Raw genomic sequence first — 24,157 nt, 5'->3', positions numbered from 1 at the left:
TACTTGTAATGCTGACAAATGAAAGCAAACACATAGTAGCTGTGGTCTCAGAGCACATTACGGTTGGGTTTTCAAGAGGCTATGTTTCCTCTCATGTACTACCTGGTCAGCATTTTGGGCCTAATTAAAATACTCACAGGTAAGTCCGGTCTAGGTGGTACTCGGTAAGGTCCTGGGGTGAACAATCAGGCACACGAAGTGCTATGCCAAGGGGGAAAAAGCCTGCAAGCTGTAGTGAGAAAACTGAGTGAGAAAAACGACTGAGTCAAAAGTGAGGGATTTTAAAAACCAAGACATCACCACTAGGGGAAAGTAGCAAAGATCTGAAAGGAATGGCAGACAGGAGGGCAAAGCAAGGAGGTGGAGGGCTGGTCTGTACTGAATTTATAAACACATTCCAGAGCCCTGTTCTTGGAGAGTGTTCTTAGAGCAGCCCGCCCAAGCTGAGCAGACACTCTGCCTGCCCTTGGGACATGTCCTTGGCCACCAGCCCAGGGAGGAATGGCCTCACCATTTACTTCCTGTCAGATGGTAAGCTGGAACAGGTTTTGCTTTAAAGTGAGCAAACATCTTAAAACAGGAAAGCTTCTCTGTCTTTGCATATTCTGGCCCTTTTGCAAGGAATTTCTTTTCCTTTGTACTCCTATTCATTCTCCAATTCAGAAGTTCTTTCCCCCTGAGGAGTCTTCTCCAACCGCCATCTTGCTTCTCCTGACTGAATTCCCTCTCTGTGATCCTGGAACTTTTTATATATGCCTCAACCATAACTCTTGTATTTTAATTCTGTGAGTCTGTCTTCCTGACTGTGCTCCTCAAGGGGCAGAACCTCATCTCCTTCATCTCTTCATCCTTAGAAATTTGCACAATTCTTGGCAAAAAAAAAAAAAAATACATACATGTTTAATTAACTTGACGATTAACCTGTGTTACTTATCACTACATCTAAATGATAATATACAATTAGAGAACACAAAGGTAAATGAATGCACCCAAAACTCTCTTTTTGTAAATTTATTAAACCTCATTCATTCATTTATCCCGCAAATACTTGTTGAGTATATTTTATGAGCCATGCACTAGAAACATAATCTTAAACATGACCCCTGCTGCCACTGAGTTTACAACTTTCACTGTTATCAATTCTACCTCCTTCTGAAACTATTTTTGATTAGAATTAAATGGGAAAAAAAATCACTCATACCAAATCGTTACCTTTTTTTTTTTTTTCAAATGATATTGTATTGAATTTTAATGGAAGTTTACACAGCAAGTTAGGTTCCCATTTGACAATTTTCACACAAATTGTTGTGACATTATATTTATCACGATCTGCCAAAATTCTTTTTTTTTTTTTTTAACAATTTCTACATGTCTAATTTAGTGATATTGATAACATTCTCTGAGTTGTGTAACCATTCTCACCCTCCTTTTCTGAGCTGTTCCTCCCTCATTAACATAAACCCTCTGCCACCTAGGATTCCTATCTGATCTTTCAGGTTGCTGTTGTCAGTTTGATCCCATATAGATAGTTCTTAAAGAGCATAATGCTCAAGGCAGACTTTTTTGCTAGTTAAGCTAAACTATTGTTTGGTTTTAAGAAGTCTTCAGGGGATGTTTTTGGTTTAAGATTTAAAGATTATCTCAGAGCGATAGTTTCAGGGGTTCATCTACCTTCCATGGCTCCAGGAAGTCTGGTGTCCATGAGAATTTGAAATTCTGCTCTACATTTTCCCCCTTTTGATCAGGATTCTTCTATGGAATCTTTGATCAAAATGTTCAGCAATGGTAGCCAGGCACCATCCAGTTATTCTGGTCTCACGGCAAAGGAGGCAGTCATTTGTGGAGGTAAGTATGCACGCATTCTGTATCCTCCTCTTATTTCTAGCTACCATTCTTCTTTTAACTCCAGGTGAATACAGGCCATTTTTTGTGCCTTGCATGGCCACTTGCTAGCTTTTAAGACTCCAGGCACTACATAATAAACTAGGAGGTAGAACGGTAGTACTAAACTTGTCAGATGTCCAATTAACTGGATGTCCCATGAAACCATGACCCTAAACCTACAAACCAAGGAACCAAATCCCATGAAGTGTTTGGTTGTACATAATCAGTCTCAGCAGCTACTCTTTTTTTTTTTTTCTTTTTTCTGTCATTGTAAATATATCTCTCACACATCTTTTGCCAATTTCAGTTTTTCACAGGTATAAAACTTACAACAATTACAATAATCAGCTGTACAACCCTACTCTTAATGCAATTTTTCCATCACTGTTAACCCTCCTTTCCCCCCTCCCTCCCACCCTTGGTAACCACTAATAAACTTTGGTCTTTATATATTTAATGCCTTTTCTTGTCTTTTTATCTAAGTGAGGTCATAAAATATTTGTCCTTTTGTGATTGGCTTCTTTAACTCAGCATAATGTCTTCAAGCTCCATCCATACTGTAGCATGTATCAAGATGTCATTTCTCCTCTGGCTCAGTAGTATTCCATTGTATGTATGTACCAGGTTTTGTTTATCCATTCATCTGTTGATGGGCATTTAGTTTGTTTCTACCTTTTGGCTGTTGTGAATAACACTGCAAAGAATATTAGTATACAAGTTTCTTTTTGAGTCTCTGCTTTCAAGTCTATTGGGTATATACCTAGGAGTGGAATTGCTGGGTAATATGGTAGTGCTGTTTTTAGTTTTTGAGGAATTGCCACACTGTTTTCCACAAAGGCTGTACCATCTTGCATTCCCACCAACAATGGATAACATATCATTAACTTTTAACTTCAAGTTAAGAGCCAATACGTAGAAAGGAAAAAATTATGCTGGTATTTAAGTGCTTCAGGGTAGCTTGGTGCCAAAAGCCCTTACTTGTCTAGTTAGATAAAAACCTAGCTACCAGCTTAACAAATTGCCTTTGAATTGACCAAGGCTCAGGGCGACCTCGTGTGCATCAGAGTAAAACTTGCTCCATAGGATTTTCAATGACTGATTTTTTGAAGTAGATCACCAGGGCTTTCTTTCAAGGTGCCTCTGGGTGGATTCAAACCTCCACCCTTCCAGTTGCAGCCAAGTGTGTTAACTGTTTGCATCACCCAGGAATTCCACTACCTGCTTAGACATTATCCAATGGCAGATGTAGGTTTGCTTTTCTTAACATCTCTGCTATGAGAAGGACCTTCAAGTAGTTAGTTTAATCTTCCCAATGCTCCCTCCTCTCCTACATCACAAATGGAAGCAGAAAGATAAGTGAAATAGCCACCTAAAACATTTCTGCTTATTCAGGAGATTGCAAACACATGCCTATGCTTTTCCATTCAGAGATACTGATTTTCACATTTTTCCTGGAAGCATGAAATACTTCCCATCTCAAACTAAGGTTTTTATCCCTTGAAACTGCCGTTACTAAGCACTGTCAAGTCAGTTCTGACCCATAGCGACCCTAGGTACAACAGAACAGAACACTGCCCAGTCCTGCGCCATCCTCACAATTGTTGCTATGCTTGAGCCCATTGTTGCAGCCACTGTGTCAATCCATCTTGTTGAGGGTGTTCCTCTTTTCGCTGATCCTCTACTTCACCAAGCATGAAGTCCTTCTCCAGGGACTGGTCCTTCCTGATAACATGTCCAAAGCACGTGAGACGAAGTATCACCGTCTTCGCTTCCAAGAAGCGCTCTGCCTGTTACTCTTCCAAGACAGACGTGTTCGTTCTTCTGGCAATATATTCAATATTCTTCAACAACGCCACAGTTCGAAAGCATCAATTCTTCTTCGGTCTTCCTTATTCATTGTCCAGCTTTTGCGTGCGTATGCGGCAATTGAAAACACCATGGCTTGGGTCAGGTGCACCTTAGAACTCAAAGTGACATCTTTGCTTTTCAACACTTTAAAGAAGTCTCTTGCAGCAGATTTGCCCAACGCACTGCGTCGTTTCATTTCTTAACTGCTGCTTACATAGGTGTTGATTGTGGATCCAAGTAAGATGAAATCTCCTTGAAGCTAGAATTTCTACAACTCTCATTTTAAAAAACAACAGTTCCTATGGGAACAAAGTATCGGTTTCTTAGCAACCACTGCAGGTTTTACAACATTGATAAACTTGGCTTTAACATGAAATTACTTTCTGTAAAGAGCTTATTGTTACTGTGAAATCATGGTATAACAAAAAAACTTTCATGCAAGGTACAAAATTAAATAAATTTTGGTAACTATGTAAAAGATAACTTATGTATGATGCACAAAGAAACTTCAAAGAAATAAGGTAAAATATTAACTCTGTGTCCATATTTTCTAAATACTTTGTGCATAAAATAACTGTAGTGCAAAAAAGAAAAAAAATCGGCCCTAAACTGGCAATCTGGCCTCGTGACTACAAACCATGTACCAAAAAAACAAACCCACTGCATCAAGTGGATTACGACCCATAGTGACCCTATAGAACAGAGTAGAACTGCCCCGTAGAGTTTCCAAGGAGCGCCTGGCAGATTCAAACTGCCAACCTTTTCGTTAGCAGCCATAGCACTTAACCACTACGCCACCAGTGTTTCCACAAACCATGTAGAAGGGCACAAATCATTTACCCCCTGACCCTCAGGCTCTTCTCTTGAAAAGTGATGTCTCAGGTTTTATTTACTTATTTTTGAACTCTGAAATTCAATGATTCTATAATTTTTCTTTCCCACAGTAATTATATGTGAGGAATTGACCCAGTATTACAGCAGCTTTCAAACTTTGGAAAGCATGAAAATCACTAGGGGAGCTTTTTAAAAAATACAGCTGCCTGGACTGCAACCTTATAGATTCTCAATCAGTAGATTGGCTTAGGACCCAGGCAACTGTATTCCTCTTATTGACCCCAGGAGATTCTAATGCAGACCACATTGGGAGTGACTATAATGCCATACTCTATCCATAAGTCTTGAAGACCCAAAAGTGGTCTAATACAAAAAACATTTGGAACAAGACAATGATCCTTCCTTGAGGCCATCCAACACTAACTGGTACAATTACAACTTATGGCAGTTTTTGACCTAACATATTGCACTCAGACTCATCTATTCATTCAGTCTCCTTGTTAGATTAATCTTCGATCTCAGCTCCATCAGTGTTTTTTCACATCTTCGAAGCATCACTCTGCACCATCTGTAACATCCTATGTGACTCATCCCTGAGACATAACAGACTCCCTTCTGTTACTCAGAAACGTGCATACTCTTCTCTCAGGCGCACTGAAGGCCTGCCTCTCGTTCCCTGGTAGAGCTGATGCTTGCTTTGTCGTGTGTGAGAGCAGCGAATCTTCCACTGACAGTGTGAAAGCTAACAAGAAAGATTGGAAACAAAAGTAAAAGAGTTTGTGTATTATGTTTAATACCCCATATTCGGAAGTAAATGTCCTTTGGGTTGACAAATCAGAGAACAAAATCAGCAGGCTTTTACTGGGAAATTTCTTCTCCTGTGAATATGAACTAGGACCCTTAATAAATAAACAGAAAAAGAACCTATAGATGAGCTGTTTCTTGAAGACAAGCAAAAATTTTAAAATTCAAAACAAAAATGTCTACTAGATATTTAGCTGTACAAAGACAGTTTTTAGTTTAATAACTAGGAGAAATCAGTCCAAGAATTATATGGCACTGAATTTTGATGTGGGGAGGGGGTGGGAGAAGTGTTCACATCTTGGCAATTATGCTGTTCAAAATAGTTTCTCTTTAAATGTGTGTCAAGGTTTAAGAAAATACCAGGTATGAAAATCAAAATACATGAAACGTAAAGAAGGGATAATGAAATACATTCTAAATGAATTTTTAGCTTTACAAAAATGATTATTTATAGAAATTTTTAAATAGGAATGCTTTCTCTGGCATTTGAAATGTCATTAGATTTACTGGTAATGTTTTATTTCTTATCTGGAACCTGGTTACGGGTATGTTCACTTAGCAAAAACTCACTGAGCGATGACCTTATGATTTGTGTGCTTTATAATAATACATTCAATTTTAGTAAAAAGTTTACCTAAAAAATTTGTTAGTTTTATAATCCAATGTGCATACAACTTTTCATGGACATAAAATCTGCTATACCTTTTAGAGATGACATGTTAGAAAACTAAACAAAAAAAAAAAATTTTTTTTTTTTTTAACAAAGAGGGGAAAAAAAGGAACAACCTAGAATCAGTTTCTGAAACATGAGGAATGAAGTCACGTGACGTAAAAAGAAAGAGCTAAGTGAAGGAAAACGGTAACCCAATGCCAACATGATGGTGTGATCATCTAGTATAACCATTTTGGGGGTAAAAGCAAGTGTCAGAGCTGACCATTATGGTTCACTAGTCTTCCTTGGTAAAAATACAGATTTGGGTCATGAAGGTAGAAATAAAAGCAAGGTGATTTCTCTTGCCACAAGACTGGAACCCCATTTCCAAGGGAAGTGGTGTGAAATCATAGCAGCCAGGATCTGAATACTGAATCCACTCGTGGTTAGCTATATGATGTTTAACTCCTCCTTTTTTAATATTATATTATGAGCTAAGGCTTAAAAAAAAAAAAAAAGGCTTAGGAGGAGTTAAATGTCACATAGCTAACCACAGGTGGATTCAGTATTCAAATCCTGGCTTCTATGATTTCACACTACTTATCTTGGAAATGGGGCTCCAGTCTTGTGGCAAGAGAAATCACCTTGTTTTAATTTCTACCTTCATGATGGCACTGGGTTTGGTTTTTGTTTTTTTTTAAGCCTTAGCCCAGAATTGACTCAATGGCAGTGGGTTTGGTTTTTCTTTTCTTTTTTTGGAAGCCTTAGTTTATTCATCTGTATTAAAATTAGGGAGATAATAAAACCTAACTTTGTGGGGTTGTTGTGAAGATTAAGAAAATAATACGTACAAAGTACTGGCCCAATGCCTAGCTCAATTAATAGTAATTATGATTGTTTTTTCTGTTCTAGTATGTGAAAATATTGAGAATATAGTGTATTTCCATTTGAAATTAAACTTGTTTAAAGATAAAATTGAATGTTTCGGTCAAAAACCATTTTCTTTTTTCCATTGCACCACTAAAAACATCTGCAGGATGATAAATGATTTCTACATGCTGAAAGAGCCTGATTGGCATTTCTCCCTCCCCAATTTTGTGTACGGTGTGGGACATGTAGCTAAAGGCTTCTAAGTAGGTACTAGCTGTAGATGCTTTAGCTCTTAGCAGTTAATATAAACCCTAAATTTACATGGCCTTCAATTTCCTTTACAACACTTGCCTGAGTAGGATTTATCACCCTTGTCCTGTTGCACTCCAGAGGATAGACAAGGTGAAAAGAACAGTTAAGCTGGTTACACTGTATTAATGTGAAATGCTTTGAGCAATTACTAGTTTTAATTTTCCCATTCAAATTGAAATATGATAAAGCTGTGTTTGGACAGGACTTGGTTCTAGATGTTAATTTTGCTCATGTATGTTTATCTAAATAAACATTTGGATATTTTTCCCTACAAACGATCTCTATGGTTATCATATGCTATTTGATTAATGCCAAATAGACCTATATATACAAAAAGCTTTGTTAATATAAGCAGAAATCTGTTACTATCAAAACCCTTTAAAGTGACATTGAAACCCAAATTAAGCCCACAAATGCAAGGAAGTTCTGGGGTCGAGTGACACTCCCTCCCCTATTTGCCCTGCTGCTGTGATAGTTGAGGCTTGGTGAACTGGAACCAAATTCACAAGGGGAACGCTTGCCATTTCAAGTCCCCTGTATTACATTGAAGCCTTGTTTTTAATTTCGTTTCCTTTTTTACTTAAAAAAAGAACTTGTTATTCACATTTTTGATTTATGCTAAAATTCAAGCTCACTGTCCCAGTGCTGTCTCTTTGCCTGGCTGCTCACTGGATAAAACAAATGCATGATCAAAAATCGCCTCAGTGTAAGCAGTCTAGCACAACCACTGGAGTTGGCTGAGGAAAACTCTAAGGAACAAAAAAACTGGTATCTGGGAATCCCCTACCTACAGCTATATAAAAAGATGGTCAAGATTTTTATACTCAAGTTTATATCAGGCATTGGAAAAGAATGTCAGGAGTTGAGGATATTTTGAAAGGAATTTATTGGCATAATGGAATTAGTCTTTAACCAAAGCTTCAGTATTAATAGCTCTCTGGTTTCTAACCTTGACTCTATTATCGATAAGGTCATTCCCAGCAAGCCCTTGTGACTCAGTTTCACCATCTATGACACAGGGATAATGACACAAACATGCTTTATCTTCTACAATAGATGTATCCTTGAAAACTTGTGGAAACTGAATTTTGGAAAATAAAATTACTAACTGTATTAGAAAAAAAATCCATATTTTAAGAAACTTCGAGATGAATCCTTTGTCAAGTAAGAAATTCTCTTTTACTTGATTTTTTAAATATAGATTCAACTTTTAGTATTATATTCTTTAAAACTGGAACACATTTTAAAATGAAAAGTGTGGCTGACTTTTATGCACATTATGTAATGGGAAGGGGGCTCGGGGTTCCCAGCCACTGCCCTCAAAGGAGATTTCCTAATATCCACCTTTTTCCTGCTCAGCTCCTGCTGTGCAGTGCTGGGATGGGAGGTGGCTGTTATTGCCAGGATGAATCTTCAGGCAGTAAGAAGCTGTGTTTTTAGGAGAATTAGGAAAATGGGAAGTAGAAGACAGAGCTAGGAGACAGGCGGTAAGGAGGAGAAGTAGGACTGGGACTGGTGGAGAAGAGTAAGGAAAGAGCTTGACATGTCTGAGAAACTAAAAGATGAATGTGATTGAAACATGGTGAATGAAGGGGAGAGTGAGCTGAATTTGGAGAGAAGGGCAACGGCCAGGTTATGAAAGGCCTTATAGACTATGACATAATGTTCAAATTTTATTCTAACCTCAGTGGGAAGTCAGCAAGGAATTTTAACGAAGAAGTCATACAATACAATTCACATTTTAAGAAAATCACTTTTATTTCCATGTGACGATGGACTACAAGTTAGCAAGAGCGGAAGCGAGGACTGTTCCGGAGCCATTGCAGTTACAGTAGTCCACGCAGGAGAGTCGATAACCCAGACTAAGGTGAAGAAAGTGGAATTGGATAAAAGTGGATGAGTTCAAAACAAAATCTAAAGACAGACTTGTCAGGTAAGGCTGACAGATTTAATATGGGGAAGGAAGTGGGGGGGGGTAAGGAATCAAAGATGACGCCTAGGTTTCTGAAATGAATAACTGGGTGCCATTTGCTGTTCCCTTATTTTGCTAGTCTTTTGGCTATTATCTCATTATTCCAATTATTTCAGCTATAACTCTCTTCATAGTTCTCTCTCCTCTAACCTCTCTCCTAAGCTCCAGGTCCATATTTCCAAGTGCCTGCTGCTCAACAAACTCATTAGCATCTTCCTCTTCTTCCTCAGTCCCCAAACTCAAGAACTTAAGTTGCTTTTAAAGTTTACTCCCCTCTTCTTTCTTCCCCAACATCAAATCAGTTTCCAAGAACTGGGAGACTTTTCCTCCCAAACAGCCATCAGTTTTACCCCCATCCTCTTTCTGGTCCCCTCCTTTCCTGCCCAGACTGCTATTATAGCCTCCTACTTTGTTCCCTCACCACCTGTCTCTACTCTCTCAATCCACCCTATGCACTGCTTCCAGCCTGATCACCCCAAAGAAAAAAATTTAGTCATCTCATCCAAGTGTTCAAAAACTCTCAATGCCTCCCTGCTGATGAAGAGATTAAGTGCAAACATCTATGTCTGGTATTCAAGTTCCTCTGCCACAAAAACACCAGTATATTTCAGGAGTATTCTCCACAGAGGTGGTATGACATTTTGAGCAATGGGAAAGAACAGGTGGAGGGGGATGAGTACTTGGGTTGGACATAAGCGGATTGAAGATAGAGTTATTCCTAGATCATTCATATAAATTAAAAGCTACTCCTCTTCGAGAAGGCCTTTCACAAAAACTTAGTTCACCTCAGAATTAGACCCACCCCAGCTCAGGATAAATGCCTGATGGAGTCTGTAATGGACATTGGCTGTTTTTGACTGCTCAGGATTCCTCTTTCTTTCAAGATGGAAATGTGCCAATCATAGCTTTTATCTTCCTTTCCCTAATGATCAGTCTATGACATGGTCACACAACCAAGCAAGGTCAATGAAACATCCTCCAGAATTTTGATGTATGGGTCCCAGAAGAGAAAGCGTTGCTGTCTCCTCCCCAGAGATGTTGAGCAGTAAGGATCATGTAACCTTGGAGCTGCTGATGTCCCATCTGCCCCTTCACACAGCGAGCACCTGCTTAAGTATGAGACCCACCTGGAGGAAAACAGAGCTGAGAGAGAGTCAGAGACCATATAACCTGAGTCGTAGGCCTAGAAATGCCCCTGAACTTTCCAGTTACACAAATCAAATGCATAATATAAGAATGAAGACATAGAAGGGAAAGGTAAAACATTTCAACCTACTGTCCTTATCACAGTGAATCAAGGTTTCATTTTGCCTCAACCTTGTCCTTTGCATTTCGGGTACTCCTTGTCCAATGTCATTCATACACCCCAGCTCTATTGGCTGTATTTAAGCCAGAGGTGGCTCTACTACAGTTTCCTTACAAGTCCCACATCTCTTGACTTCTCTCTGCCCACCCCAACCTCCCTTGCCACACAGGAGCTTGGGGAAGCACATGTGGCTACTATGCTGCCTCCACCTTCCCAGTCATCAGACTGCCACCCACCTGGTGTTCTCCAGTAGATTAGTTCAACCTTAAATAGAATTAATTATCTGTAAAACATTTTGAGCTTTGTTCAAGGCAAAATACGACACTATTACAGCATACAGTTGGATACAAAATGTAACCTCATTTATTTGAGATCAAAAGCAGGAGCATTGTGTGACATACACATACACACCCCACAAAACTTTGAATTGGTCAGGTTTGGGTTATCTGATACTTTTACAATGGAGTAATAAAGTGTGTCTATTCAGCTGGAGAACAGCAATTGCTTTGAGTTACTCACGATTTTGAATAAAATAATAATGGAAGCAATTTTATTGTGTTCATTTGGAGCCAGATTTTCTCCATGCCTTCCTCTTTGGGTGAACATAGGAAGCCTTTGGATGAGCACAGACTCTTCCAGGCCATTATAGTTATTGTTTTGGAATACTAAATGCGACATTAGTGGCCTAGTGGCATTAACACACCTTCCAAAAGTGTCTAGTTTTCTCCTTGGAAGTAATTTCAACAGTGATAGGCTACAACTGAGTGATTCCTGACAAGCAACTAGCACATATCAAATCAAGGCATGTTACTCAAGTTTTTATATAGTTAGTAGTGTTATAGCAGGGTTTACCCATTAAAAGCATCTGTGAAAAACTTCTGCTATTATTATGGAAAAAGTGGGCAATATTCAAATGGAGGCAACTCAACCATTTAAATAAATGTATTTTTAATCATAATATGTCACTGTTCTGCAGACCTGTTTTTCCTATTAACGGGTTGGAGATAATGTTAATGAGTTTTAGTGTTTTAAGAGCATTTGAAGTCTTATTATGAGAAGCAGCAGCAAAGGACACACCAATATTCTTCTGAAGCTGTGAATCATAACTTATCTGCGTGAAACCTGATGGCACTTAGATCTATATATGAATCAGCTAGACAATTATACCCCTACCAAAAAAAAAAAAGATGACAACAACAACAACAAAAAAAAGCACCCAAAATATTCTTCTACTCTACATTACTTTATGTACCCTGAGAAGAAAAAAATTAAACACACCAGAATTGAGAGATTTAAAGTAGGAGGTCTGAAGTTATTATTTCAGAAAACAGCTCATTTTTGAAGTGCAGATGTACTCAGGATATCAATCACTGCATTGACCCACCAATGGTACTTCCAAAGAGAAAATGCCCTGCACACAACAGCTGCTAAAGAAGAAGGCCTGGGTGACCATGGGAAGTGTTCCTTATGACACCCTTTCTCCTCTCCTCATGGGCCCTCTACTTTGGAGACAGCTGATTGAACTGGGGTGGGACCCTTGCCCACTCAAGGCGGCCAATCCTGGCCTGGTCATCAACCTGTGCTAAAAGATAAACTGAGCCAATCAGTTTTCTTCTCTCAAAGGCTTGAACAAAGAAAGACCTGGTAAATAAACAGATTGGCAATGGGAGCTAAGGCTGAAAAGATGGGTGCAGAGGTGTCATGAAGAAAAACGGCCACATTAGTTTCTGAAATGATTAGGAAACAGGAATTATGGATGTGAAGAAATGTCCTGGCTGAGTCCCAAGCTGAGACAGGCGTGGTCACAGAATGCACAAGGGACTTGGGACTTTGGTAAGCATCCAACTACCCTCCCCTTTTTCTCAGGTTGCACATGCCCAAGCATGTTTGACATACCAGAGAAAGAGGAGAAAGAGAGCAAAGGATGCCATATTGCAGGGAGCAACCTTAGAACTCCTGAGAGGAAGAAACTCCAAGGTAAAAAAGAAACTCAGTAAGGTGGCCTGGAGAAAATGCCAAGAGCTCAGGTATGGGGAGAGGAGAGTGGTTCCAGGTATAGTCTGAGTCTCCACTTAGAAGCCATAGGCACTGCTTCGCAAACTCGATCCCCAGGGAAGAAGAGAGTATGTGATATACCTGAAAGAACTATATCATTTTCCATGGTAAGCACCTACCTCAAAATCTCCTGGACTAGTGGAGAAGCTAGGAGAGAGAAGCATACAAGAAGGTGAGCAAATGTCTGGGGTATAAGGGAGCCAGGTTGCTCAGCACCACTTTAAGGCCATTGCAATAGCATGCTATTGATAAAGATCAGTGAGGGCTTCAGCTACAGCCAGAACAGGGGCGGCAGAGTTATGGGAGCTAAATGAGACACCTCTCCACACACACCCCGAGGAGGGGCAGAGTTGAGGTTTTACCACTTAGCAAATGGAGACTATTAATCCAATGGATCCAGGGACAAATAAGTCAAGGACACTTACCCAGATACTCCAGCTGGTTCGGTGGAGGGAACATCAGGATTTTCTGAGTAAGCAGAGAAAGCTGGTCAGTAGTTAGGAGAAGAGAACAGAGACACTCCGAGAAAAGCACAGACCTCACAGCCCTTGAGAGACTGATCCTAGACTACTGGCAGCTTTGAAATTACAGTTTCAAATTGAGTCCACATGTTTCTTTACAATAACTTTCACCCCTTTTATTGCAGTACCTTAAATAGGTCTCTGCTCCTTGTAACTGAAAAAACAAATCTAATTAAACAATAAAATCAAAATACAGAAGGTAGAAATAACTCCATTATTTCTTTGACCTCCAGCAAATCACCAAGTTGCTGGCAAGTGTTTGCACCTATGGCTGGTGCTCTTCTCCTTTTCCTGCCCTGTAGGTACCCCCAACCCCATCCTTGGGCCTGTCCTGATAACTAGCTGGTTCATACTTGCTCTAGTTATCTAGCACTGCTATAAGAGAAATACCACAAACGGATAGCTTCATCAAACAGAAGTTTATTCTCTCACAATCTTAGGAGGATAGAAGTCTGGATCCAGGACGCCAGCTCCAAGAGAAGGCTTTCTCTCACTGTCGGCTCTGGAAGAAAGTCCTTGTCATCAATCTTTCTCTGGTTTAGGAGAATCTCAGTGCAGGGACCCTGGGTCCAAAGGACGAGCTCTGCTCCTGGTACTACTTTCTTGGTAGTATGAGGTCCCCATGTCTCTCTGCCCACTTCTCTTTTTTATATCTCAAAACAGATTGACTTAAAACATAACTTAATCTTGTAGATTGAATCCTGCCTCATTAACGTAACTGCTGCTAATCCCATCTCACTAACATCATAGAGGTAGGATTTATAACACATAAGAAAATCACTTCAAATGATAAAATGGTGGAAAATCACACAATCTTGGGAATTATGGTCTAGCCAAGTAGACACATATTTTGGGGGGACACAATTCAATTCATGACAATACTCTTCTCTGGAGCTGGTACGTACCAGGCTGCTCACCTCTAGTCTGAATCAAGTTTACAGATGGGTCCTGGAACCAGGAGAAGGAAAGTATTATTTCATCAAGCTCTAACAACACTCAAAACACTTTGCTGGTTGCAGTCAAGCTTGTCATCTCATTGAATAATTCTATGACCACCCAGTGCAGTTATAATTAGCAGTTCTATCAATGAGGAAACCGAAGTTCAGAGGAGTTATATGATGTTGTACGTAGAAAGATGTAAAAAAGGAATTAGAACTCAAGTCTTCATTATGGCAAAGCCAGCTCTACCAGGCTACTCCCAACTTTTTAAGCGAAGGGACCTGGGTTGATCATCTGATAATTGGCTCTGAATTGTGAGTAACATAACACCACCAAGGCAAGGATCACTCCTTGGAGTGGGAGAGAGGAGGAGAAAAAGGGACAGAAACACAGCAAAGAAGAACTGGACAGATCGTAGAAGAAGAGAAGGAGAAGCAAAGAATAAAGAAAAAAAGTGGCATCGCAATAAGCCTGGCAAATATGAGTGAAATCAGAGGATGTTTTGGATAGGAAAGTCCTTCAAAGAGAACCAGAATCCCACCTCGCGCCTCCCCACCTCAAAGTTGTCTTCCAACCACGCTGATATGCTCTATATTTTCCAGGCTGTCTTCTTGTGCTCACCAAAATAAAAGGCACAACCAAAATTAAAGTGAGGCACCAAATCTGAGAGCTAGGCAAGCCTAGAAAGCAATCTTTAGCATTTTGTCAGCAATAAAGCATGAGTTTCAGTTTTTCTTTTTTGGAAATTTCATATTGCACAACATACTCTTTTCCCCACAGCAGCCAGTGCTTTATTTGACATTCATTTGTATCTGGACCAAACCCAAGCATGTCCTGGCAGAGGCTGCTTTTAACTGCTATCACCAGGGAATGTCTGCCTGAAGCAGCACTGCACAGTGGTTAGGAGAACAGAGCCCAGACCCAGACTGCTGGAGGGCACGTCCTGCCTCTGCTACATGGCAGGGGTACTACATCTTTAGGAAGTCATTTCACTGCTCTGTGCCTGGTGCCTGCTCTGCAGGGAGGTTGTGAGGATAAAATAGGGTGATCAACCCTCCTGATTTACTAAGGGCATTCCCAGGATGTGGAATTTTCAGTGCTAAAGCTGGGAAAGTCCCAGACAAACCGGGATGATTTGACAACAGTGGTAAAGCACTAGACAAGTGAGTGCTCAGCAAATGTTAAAACCAGCTGCTATGTAGTCGACTCCAGTTCATGGTGACCCCACGTGTGCCAGAGTAGAACTGTACCATAGCATTGTTAGTGGCTGATTTTTTTACAAGTGGATTCCCAGGAATTTCTTCAGAGGCACCTCTGGGTGGACTCAAACCTCCAACCTTCCAGTTAGCAGCCAAGCATGGTCAACAAATGTTGGCCATTGATATCATATGAACCAGCTGCTAATGTGACTATTGGAATGGTCATTGTTTTCTCCAAACTTGGGGGTCTAGGATTAGGGTCCCAGGCTTTATGAAGGGCGGGGCCACTTCCATGTTGCCACAGCCCTGAAATCACTGAGAACAGGACAAAGGTGAGGGTGGTGTGCCTGTGCTGACATTGAAGCCTGTGAGTAGAGGAGGGGGAGCCAAACTTCAGACTCCTCTTATGACCCAGAATAATGCCAAATGTTCCTCCACTCACTGATGCCCTCCCCACCCCTGGAAGTCAGCCCCAGCCATTCTGGCCATCTGGCAGGTCTGCGCTGGAGATCAACAGTCAAAGATTGCTCTCCCAAGTGAAGACTTCTGGTCTTTGGAGTTATATTTCCCCTCAAGGCACCCTGACTCCACCGAGGATTTCCAAGTGACTTTCTGAAGAATGAAAAGGGCTGGCAAAATCAGGCCAGCCCCGCACAGTCTGATCAGGTATCCTGGGAGTTTCCACGTCTCGTAGAATTCTCAGACACTTCATCCCTGAACGGCTTGTGTGCTGCCATGTGTGCTGGAATCTATGAAATTGATATTTCAAATACCAGCAGATTTTGGTGGAGCTTCTGGACTAAGACAGACTAGGAAGAAGGGCCTGGGGATCTACTTCTGAAAATTAGCCACTGTAAACTTATGGATCACAACACAATACTGTCTGATATAGTGGTGGAAGATGAGCCCCCTAGTTGGAAGGTACTCAAAACACACGGTAGTTCCAACAATGAACTCAAACATACCAACAATCGTGAGGATGGCGCAGGACCAGGCAATGTTTCGTTCTGTTGTGAGTAAGGTCACCATGAGTCAAAGCCAACTTGATGGCAACTAACAACAAAAATATTTACTGAGCACTTACTATGTGCTAGCACTTGACATACAGTATCTTAATCCTTAGAGATGTGCATTATGTCATCAGGTGCCGTTGAGCCTGCTCCAACTCATGGCAACCCATGTACAATAACAGAACAAAGCATTGCCCAGTCCCGCATGCCGTCCTCACAATCATTGCTATGTTTCAGCCCATAGTTGCAGTTATTGTGTCAATCCGTCTCATCTTATTTTCCCTGACCCTGTACTTTACCAGACATGATGCCCTTTTCTAGTTATTGATAAGCATTATATATATATATATAAAAAGCATTATAGAAATCCCATATTATAACAGTCTGAGGCAGAGAGAGGTTAAGTAATTTGTTTGAGGTCATACAGCTTGCAAATAGCAGAATCAGATTCAAACTCAGGAATTCGGACTCCAGAACCCAAACTTTCAACAAGATATATTCTGACTCTATGCTCACCTCACTTGAGTGCTGTTAGAAATAAAGTAATACATATAAAAACACCTAGTAAGTACTCATTATTATTTTTTATAAGGGAGGAGGTCTGAAAAGAGAGTCAAGGCAAATGGTTTCAGCATCATATACTATTTGTTCACATATAAGATTAGACAGTGAGTCTACTAAACAAAGCTGATACTATTAGAGAAACTTAACAAGTATTTACTAAGCATGTATTCAGTGACAAGTGCTGCACAAAGAACCATAGGTATGGCTGTGAGCAGCCCCAGACACTGTTTCTCCCCTCCTGAAGTTTATAGCTCAGAATAAGAGATATAAATTGGACAGATCATTCCTCTCAACAAAGGGGAACTTATAATTGTAATGGGTGTTGCAAAGGATTTAGATCCCAAGTTTATGTAAAAGGGGACCTGATCTAGAGGTGGTGAGCGAAGCTTCACTTGAGCTGAGAGTAGGATGAGTAAGAGTTTGCTGGGGGAGGAAAAGAGATAGACTGAACGCTATATGGGAATTCCTTGCAAAGTGAGGGACTGTCATTCACTTGGGATGTTTTATTGGGTGTCAACTAAGTGTGAACACTTGTATTCACCTAATTATTTCTCTTTTTTTTTTAAACTGAGACATTACTTACATACATTAAACCAGTTGCTGTTGAGTCGATTCCAACTCACGGTGACCCCATATTTCAGACTAGAACTGTGCTCCATGGAGTTTTCAACAGCTATGGTCTTTTGGCAGTAGATCACCAGGTCTTTCTCCTGAGTTCCCTCTGCGTGGATTCAAACCACTGACCTTTCAGTTAGTAGCTAAGTACTTAACCATTTGTACACCAGAGACTCCTTACATACATTAGAGTGCAAAGATCTTAAGTGTACAGCTCAATAAATTTAATGCAAACACTTTGAATCAAGTAACAGTCAAAATGGAGTCCCAGACAGAGGGGAGAAAAGTGGGGAGCAAAACTCAAATTTGCATAAAAGGACCAGACATAATGCTCTGAGAGAGACTGGCGGATGCCTGAAACTATGGCCCCCAGACGCTCTGTTTGCCTAGAACTAAAACCATTCCCAAAGCCCCCTCTTCAGACAAAGATTAGACTGGACTGTAAAACATAAAATAGTACTCATGAAGAGTATGCTTCTTATTTCAAGCAGATACTTGAGACCAAATGGGCGGCTCTTGTCCAGAGTCAGGATGAGAAGGCAGGAAAGGACAGGAGCTAGTTGGATGGACACAAGAAACCCAGGGTGGAAGGCGGTAGTGTGCTGTCACATTGTAGGGATTGCAACTAATGTCGCATAAAAATATGTGCATAAATTTTTGTATGAGAAATTAACGTGAGCTGTAAAATTTCACCTAAAGCACACACAAAAAAGTAAACATATAATTATCACATGACCCAGCAATTCCATGCCTAAATATATTCCCAAAAAACTTGAAATCAGGAACTTAGACAGATGCTTGTACACCAATGTTCATTGCAGCACTATATACCTAGCTAAAAGGTGGAAGCAACCCAAGTGTCCATCAACAGATGAAGGAATAAACACAATGTGGTGTATGTATGTGTGATTGTTTGTGTGTGTGTGTGTGTATATATATATATATATATTATTCAACCATAAAGAGAAATGAAATCCTGATACATGCTATGCTATGACAAGGAGAAACCTTGAAACACTATGCTGAGTAAAATAAGTCAGACATAAAAGGACAGATATTATATGATCCCACTTACATGAAATACCCAGAATAGGCAGATGCATACAGATGAAAGTCTATTAGTAGTTACCAGGGACTGGGGAGGGCAACGGGAGTTATTGCTGAAGGAGTACTGAGTTTCTGTTTGAGGTGATGAAAATCTTATGGAAATAGTGGTGATAGTTTCATGACATGGTGAATATAATTAATGTCACTTAATTGTATACTTAAAAATAGTTAATATGTCAATTTTTTGTTATATACATTTTATCACTATAAAAATTAAAAAAAAAAAAAAGGTTTTAATAAATAAAGCCTTTCCCTTCCCTTCCCCTGGAGCCATTAGTGGGGCTGGAGGTGGGGGAACATCAGTGGGAGTGTTCCAGATTGAAGAAGAGGAGTGAGATATGACAACCAAATGTAATGTGTGATCCTGAATTGGATCCTGGACCAGAAAGGAAACAGATATTGTTGGGATAGTTGGTGAAATTTGAATTAAAACCCAAAACCAAATCCATTGCCATCAAGTCAATTCTGACTCATAGCAACCCTATAGGACAGGGTAGAACTGCACCGTAGGGTTTCCAAGGCGGTGATCTTTTTGGAAACAGACTACGACATCTTTCTCCCGTGGAGCAGCTGGTGGGTTTGAACTGCTGACCTTTCGGTTAGCAGCTGAGCTCTTAAACACTGCGCCACGAGAGGGCCTGAAATTTGAATCCAAAAAAACCCAAACCCGTTGCCGTTGAGTCGATTCCGACTCGTAGCAACCCTACAGGACGAAGTAGAACTGCCCCACAGAGTTTCCAAGGAGTGCCTGGCAGATTTGAACTGCCGACCCTTTGGTTAGCAGCTGTAGCACTTAACCACTATGCCACTAGGGTTTCCAAAACCAAATTCAAACCCCTTGCCGTCCAGTCAATTCTTACTCATAGCGACCCTACAGGACAGAGTAGAACTGCCCCGTAGAGGTCCCAAGGAGCACCTGGGGAATTTGAACTGCCAACCTTTTCGTTAGCAGCCGTAGTAATTAACCACTACGCCACCAGGGTTTGAAATTTGAATAGGGCCTGTGAATTGGTTGGTAGTGTCATGTCTGCTTATTTCCTGATTTTGGTGTTTATTGTGGTTATGTGGGAGAGTGTCATTGTCTTTCCAAAATATATACTGATGTATGTAGCGGTCGATGGGGCATCCTGGGAGCCCTGGTGGCACAGTGATTAAGAGCTCAGCTGCTAACCAAAAAAGTCAGCCACTCCTTGGAAACCCTAAGGAGACAGTTCTATAGGGTCTTTATGAGAAGGAATTGATTCAATGGCAACAGGTACAGGTTCCAGGGATCCCGTCAGCAATTTGCTTTCAAATTATTCAGAAAAAGAATAATGATAATGAGTACGTGTGTGTGCGCGCGCGCACATGTGTGTAGAGGAGAGGAGGGAGAGAGAGGAAATGCAGAGCAAATACATTAAAGTGTTGACAACTGAGAAATCTGAGTGTAGGAGATACGGGAGTTCTTTGTATCGCCCATGCAACTTTTCTAAAAGTTTGAAATTATATTAAGTAAATTATGTTTAAAAGGTATTGTCTATGGTTGAAATGAACTTAGGCACACAGGGGAGCAGTAGGTAACAGAGGTGAGATGAGAAATAAACATTGTATCTACCACTGAACTTGAAAAAGAGAGTTTGAGAGAAAAGATTTGTTAGCATTCATTTAACTCTCTCCAGAGCAAGAAGGCTATCCCGACAAGCTGACAGATAGCCCTCTTACGGTTAGAATAAATTAATATATAAGCATTCTGATTTAGCATCTGCTTTTTTTTTTTTAGTTAGCATGAATTGGTCATGGGATCTGGGAACACACAGGTCCTTTCTCTCAGCCGTGGCACAGCACTGATCCTGAGACACTTCATATACGAGCCCACCTCCCTGACACCCACCCTTTCCAGCTTGAGAAGACTAACGGCAGAGAAAACCTACCACAAGGATCTTGAGTGCAATAATGACAGAACTGGACAGAGCTATAAATCCAGAGGTGCTGAAGTGAAACTGGAGAGAACAGATTGCACCTTGATGTTTTCATCCGTCTGCAGAATCACCAAAGGACAGATTCAAGTCTGGGCACACGTCACTGGGTTTCCACACGCACCTAACACCTGAAACGCAGTGAAGTGAGCTCCTTGGTGTCTGTACTGTGGGAGACGTAAGTAGGGGGTGCCCTGGGGAGATGAGAGACACACGAGGCTGCATCTTTGTCATTCACACAGGCACTCTGGCTAATGCACGCACGTGGGAACAGGACACACACGAGGGCACAAGACAGCTGTGCTGACCAACACATATATGTAAGCAGCGTTCAGGTTGGATGCCTTTGTGTAATTATATCACATAAACACCTTTTTTTTTTTTTTTTAAATAGATTAGAAACTGTAAATATAGTCTTACATTTTCTTTGGGGAAATAGCCATAGAGTTAGTGAATTCAACTCTCTGTGACCCTCAAAAAACACAAGTTGGGCTGAGGAAAAGAATTCCATTTCAAGTATATTTTTATCCAAATACAAGCATCAGGTCTTTCTTTTCACAGTAATTTCACAGAAGGTTACTTCTTTCTACAGCCAAACTTTTTCAAGTTTCTTTAAGCCGAGACTTAATGGCAGCTGAAATAATTGGTATACTGATCAAAAACATCTTTTTCGAGGTGGGTGGAATGAAGAGAGACTTTTAAAATAATGTTATTTATTTATGAAAAGCAAGGTGTCACAGCAACCTCTGAGGGGGATTAAAAGAAGCATTGTTAGAGTCATTTTCTTGAAAAGGAAATCCATTTTCTTTTTGGTTACCTGAGCCTTGAAATCATTACCTCCTTCCTGGTTTCTGAGGTGGGGGTGGGGGGGAATCCAGCTCTCGCTCCCAAATTTCCTACCTCTTATTCCTAACTCTCATCCTCAAGCTTCAAAATTTTAGAATAATCCCTTTCTTTGATTTTCCTGTAATCCAGTCAGTTTCCAAGTTCCATCATTCAGAGAAGAGGTCTGAACAATCCTTCCCCAGTCCCCCAAATTATTTTTAATTCTTCCATTCTTCCTGGTCTGAGAAAAGGGCATGTCCTTTTTCTTGCCTACCCGTAGCTACCTGATGCCCTAGAGTTTCAGATTCTTGCCCTGATTCCTCCTTCACATCTGGTGCTCTTGCCATTATCAGAGTTCCTTCCTCTCCCATCTCTTCCTTCATTCAGGTTACTGCTTCCCTGACTTTCTATTATTCATTCCGTGCCCTCCCCCAAACACACACAACCAGTGGATCTAGAACCTTCCTGCTATCATATGCGCCAGCCCCCTTCCCTTCAAAACTTTGTCATGGGATGATGTTCCCAGGTCCCTCATTACAACATCTTTTCCTTGCCGTCCTCGACTTCCCAGTTTCCAGAGCTTCTATTTCCCTGGTTGCTCCAGTCTTCTTAACTCCTATTCCTTTGTCCATGCCTATCCCTAAAAGAGCTGTGCCTCAGAGATCCAGTCTTGGTCCTCCTTCCTTTTCACTCCACCCTTTTCTAGAATGATCTTCCCTTCTCCTGCATCCCCAGTTGGCTCCCTCCTAGTCAGTTGAGCTAGAAATCTCAAAATCACCCATTTTCCTCCCTCTTCCTCACCTCCCACGTATAAATGGCTATGAGACCAGAAACATCTCTCGATTTACCCGACTTCTTCGGTCCCCAGCTCTATGCATTCCCTTGTTTTACACTTCCATCACCTTGTTCCCAGACTTCAGCTGTAGTCTCTAGCCACTTCAGGCCCTTTCATGCCTCCAATGCTGTGTTCTTTCTTAAAACCAAATCTGATTATGCCTCTTAGACAACTGAAAGTAAGTTATTAGTTTTTGAGCCAACCAGCCAGGCTTTTCAGCATCTCTGGGGAACTTTGAAGACAGAGGATAAAATCAGAGCATTTTCCAGCACAGTATCAACTTTAATCAAAGATTTTGAGTGTGAAAGAGGAATTTTTAGTCCTGATGGTAACAAACTGTTAAAAAAAACATCGTATAATAAAATCAACCCGTATATATCATAGAGGACAACACAAATGCAGGTGAATTGTTAAGATATGAAAGGAGACTTTAAAGACATTTTGTGTTTAGAGAAGGTCATTTGAGGCTATATGCCAGTATCCCTAGGAGGTTAGCATTCCATTCCCCCTGCCATTTCCAAAAAAAACCCAAACCTATTGCTGTCGAGTCGATTCCGACTCATAGCGACCTTATAAGACAAAGTAGAACTGCCCCATAGAGTTTCAAAGGAGCGTCTGGTGGATTCCAACTGCTGACCTTTTGGTTAGCAGCTGTAGCTCTTAACCATTATGCCACCAGGGTTCCCACTCCCCCATTAGGAGTACATTATTGGAATGGTTTGAGGGGTATTTTGCCATATGAATAAAATTAAACCTCAGTATGGAATTAACAACCTTGAATGCTTCCAGTCCATGTCTACATTTCTAGTCCCACATTTGCTACTTGCTGTCACCTGTTGCTGTTAGTTGCTGTCGAGTCAACTCCAACTCAAGCAACCTTGTGTATAACAGAGTAAAACGTTGCCATTTCTTGATTGTTGGTATTTTTTTTTTTTTTTTTTGAGTCCATTGCTGAGTCTATTGTGTCAATCCATCTCATTCTGGGTTCCTCTCATTTTCACTGGCCTTCGATTTTACCAAACATTGTGTCCTTTTCTAGTGACTGGTCTTTCTTGATGATGTGTCCAAAGTAAGCAAGACAAAAGCTCGTCATCCTCACATTTAAGGAACATTCTGGTTGTGTTTCTTCTGAGACTGATTTGTTTGTTCTTTTGGCAGTCCACTGTATATTCAAAATTCTTTGCCAATACTTGTAACCATCTAAAATTTCTGTCTGTAAAAATGGTGTGGGAGCACTATGGGACCTCCTCCTACTTCACAAAGGGGCAAGGAGAACCGAGATCAACAGCCCAAGGCTGATTTCAATGAGGTGGAAGTCAGACATACCTCCTCTCTCTGCCATCTTTACCAATTCTGACACCAACCATCCCTCACATAGCACTCTCTACTTCTCTGCTGGGTTCAATAATTCATTGCAATGGTCACACAGAATTCAAAGACCATACTCAAGATTATAGAGCTTATTATAAGGGAAGTAACAGTTACAGTTTAGGCTCAAGAACACCCAGGATACGGTTCTTCCATCAGGATAGCTTCTCCCCAGCTGTGCTCGCAGGCACGCCTCTCCCTGGCCCTCAGCCTCTGCCCAAAGGCACTCAGCTTTCTCTCTCCGTGGGCTGGAAAGCCCATCACATTGTCTCCTGTTGCCAGGTCTCTCCTGCTGGGTCTCTCCTGCTGGTCTCTCCTTCCTTGTTGGTGGGCTTCTCTTCTCTGCTCTGGAATTGGCTCTCTTTAAGAAAGAAATTGCCCAATCCCCATGGTAGGCCATGATTACCCTATCACACAGTCATCTGAGTGGGAGTTACAAGCCCATGGCTAGAAAGGCCACATACAAAAGTAATCACACCTCAGGCCACCCCCTGGCTTTTCTAGCCATGGTCCTTTCATATTTGGAGGAAAATTTCCCCTCCCAATCATTTTACCAGTCCAAAACAGCCATTAACAATTGGTCTTTCAACAGGGCGAAGAGTCCAAAGGATGAAATTACTCAGGTACCAGCCATTCAGGTTTGCTGCAGGCATCCATCTCATTTGGTCAGGCTCTCCAATAG

This window comes from Elephas maximus, chromosome 1 (genome assembly GCF_024166365.1).
Source record: "Elephas maximus indicus isolate mEleMax1 chromosome 1, mEleMax1 primary haplotype, whole genome shotgun sequence".
Classification (NCBI taxonomy): domain Eukaryota; kingdom Metazoa; phylum Chordata; class Mammalia; order Proboscidea; family Elephantidae; genus Elephas; species Elephas maximus.
Note: the sequence above shows the minus strand (reverse complement) of the source record.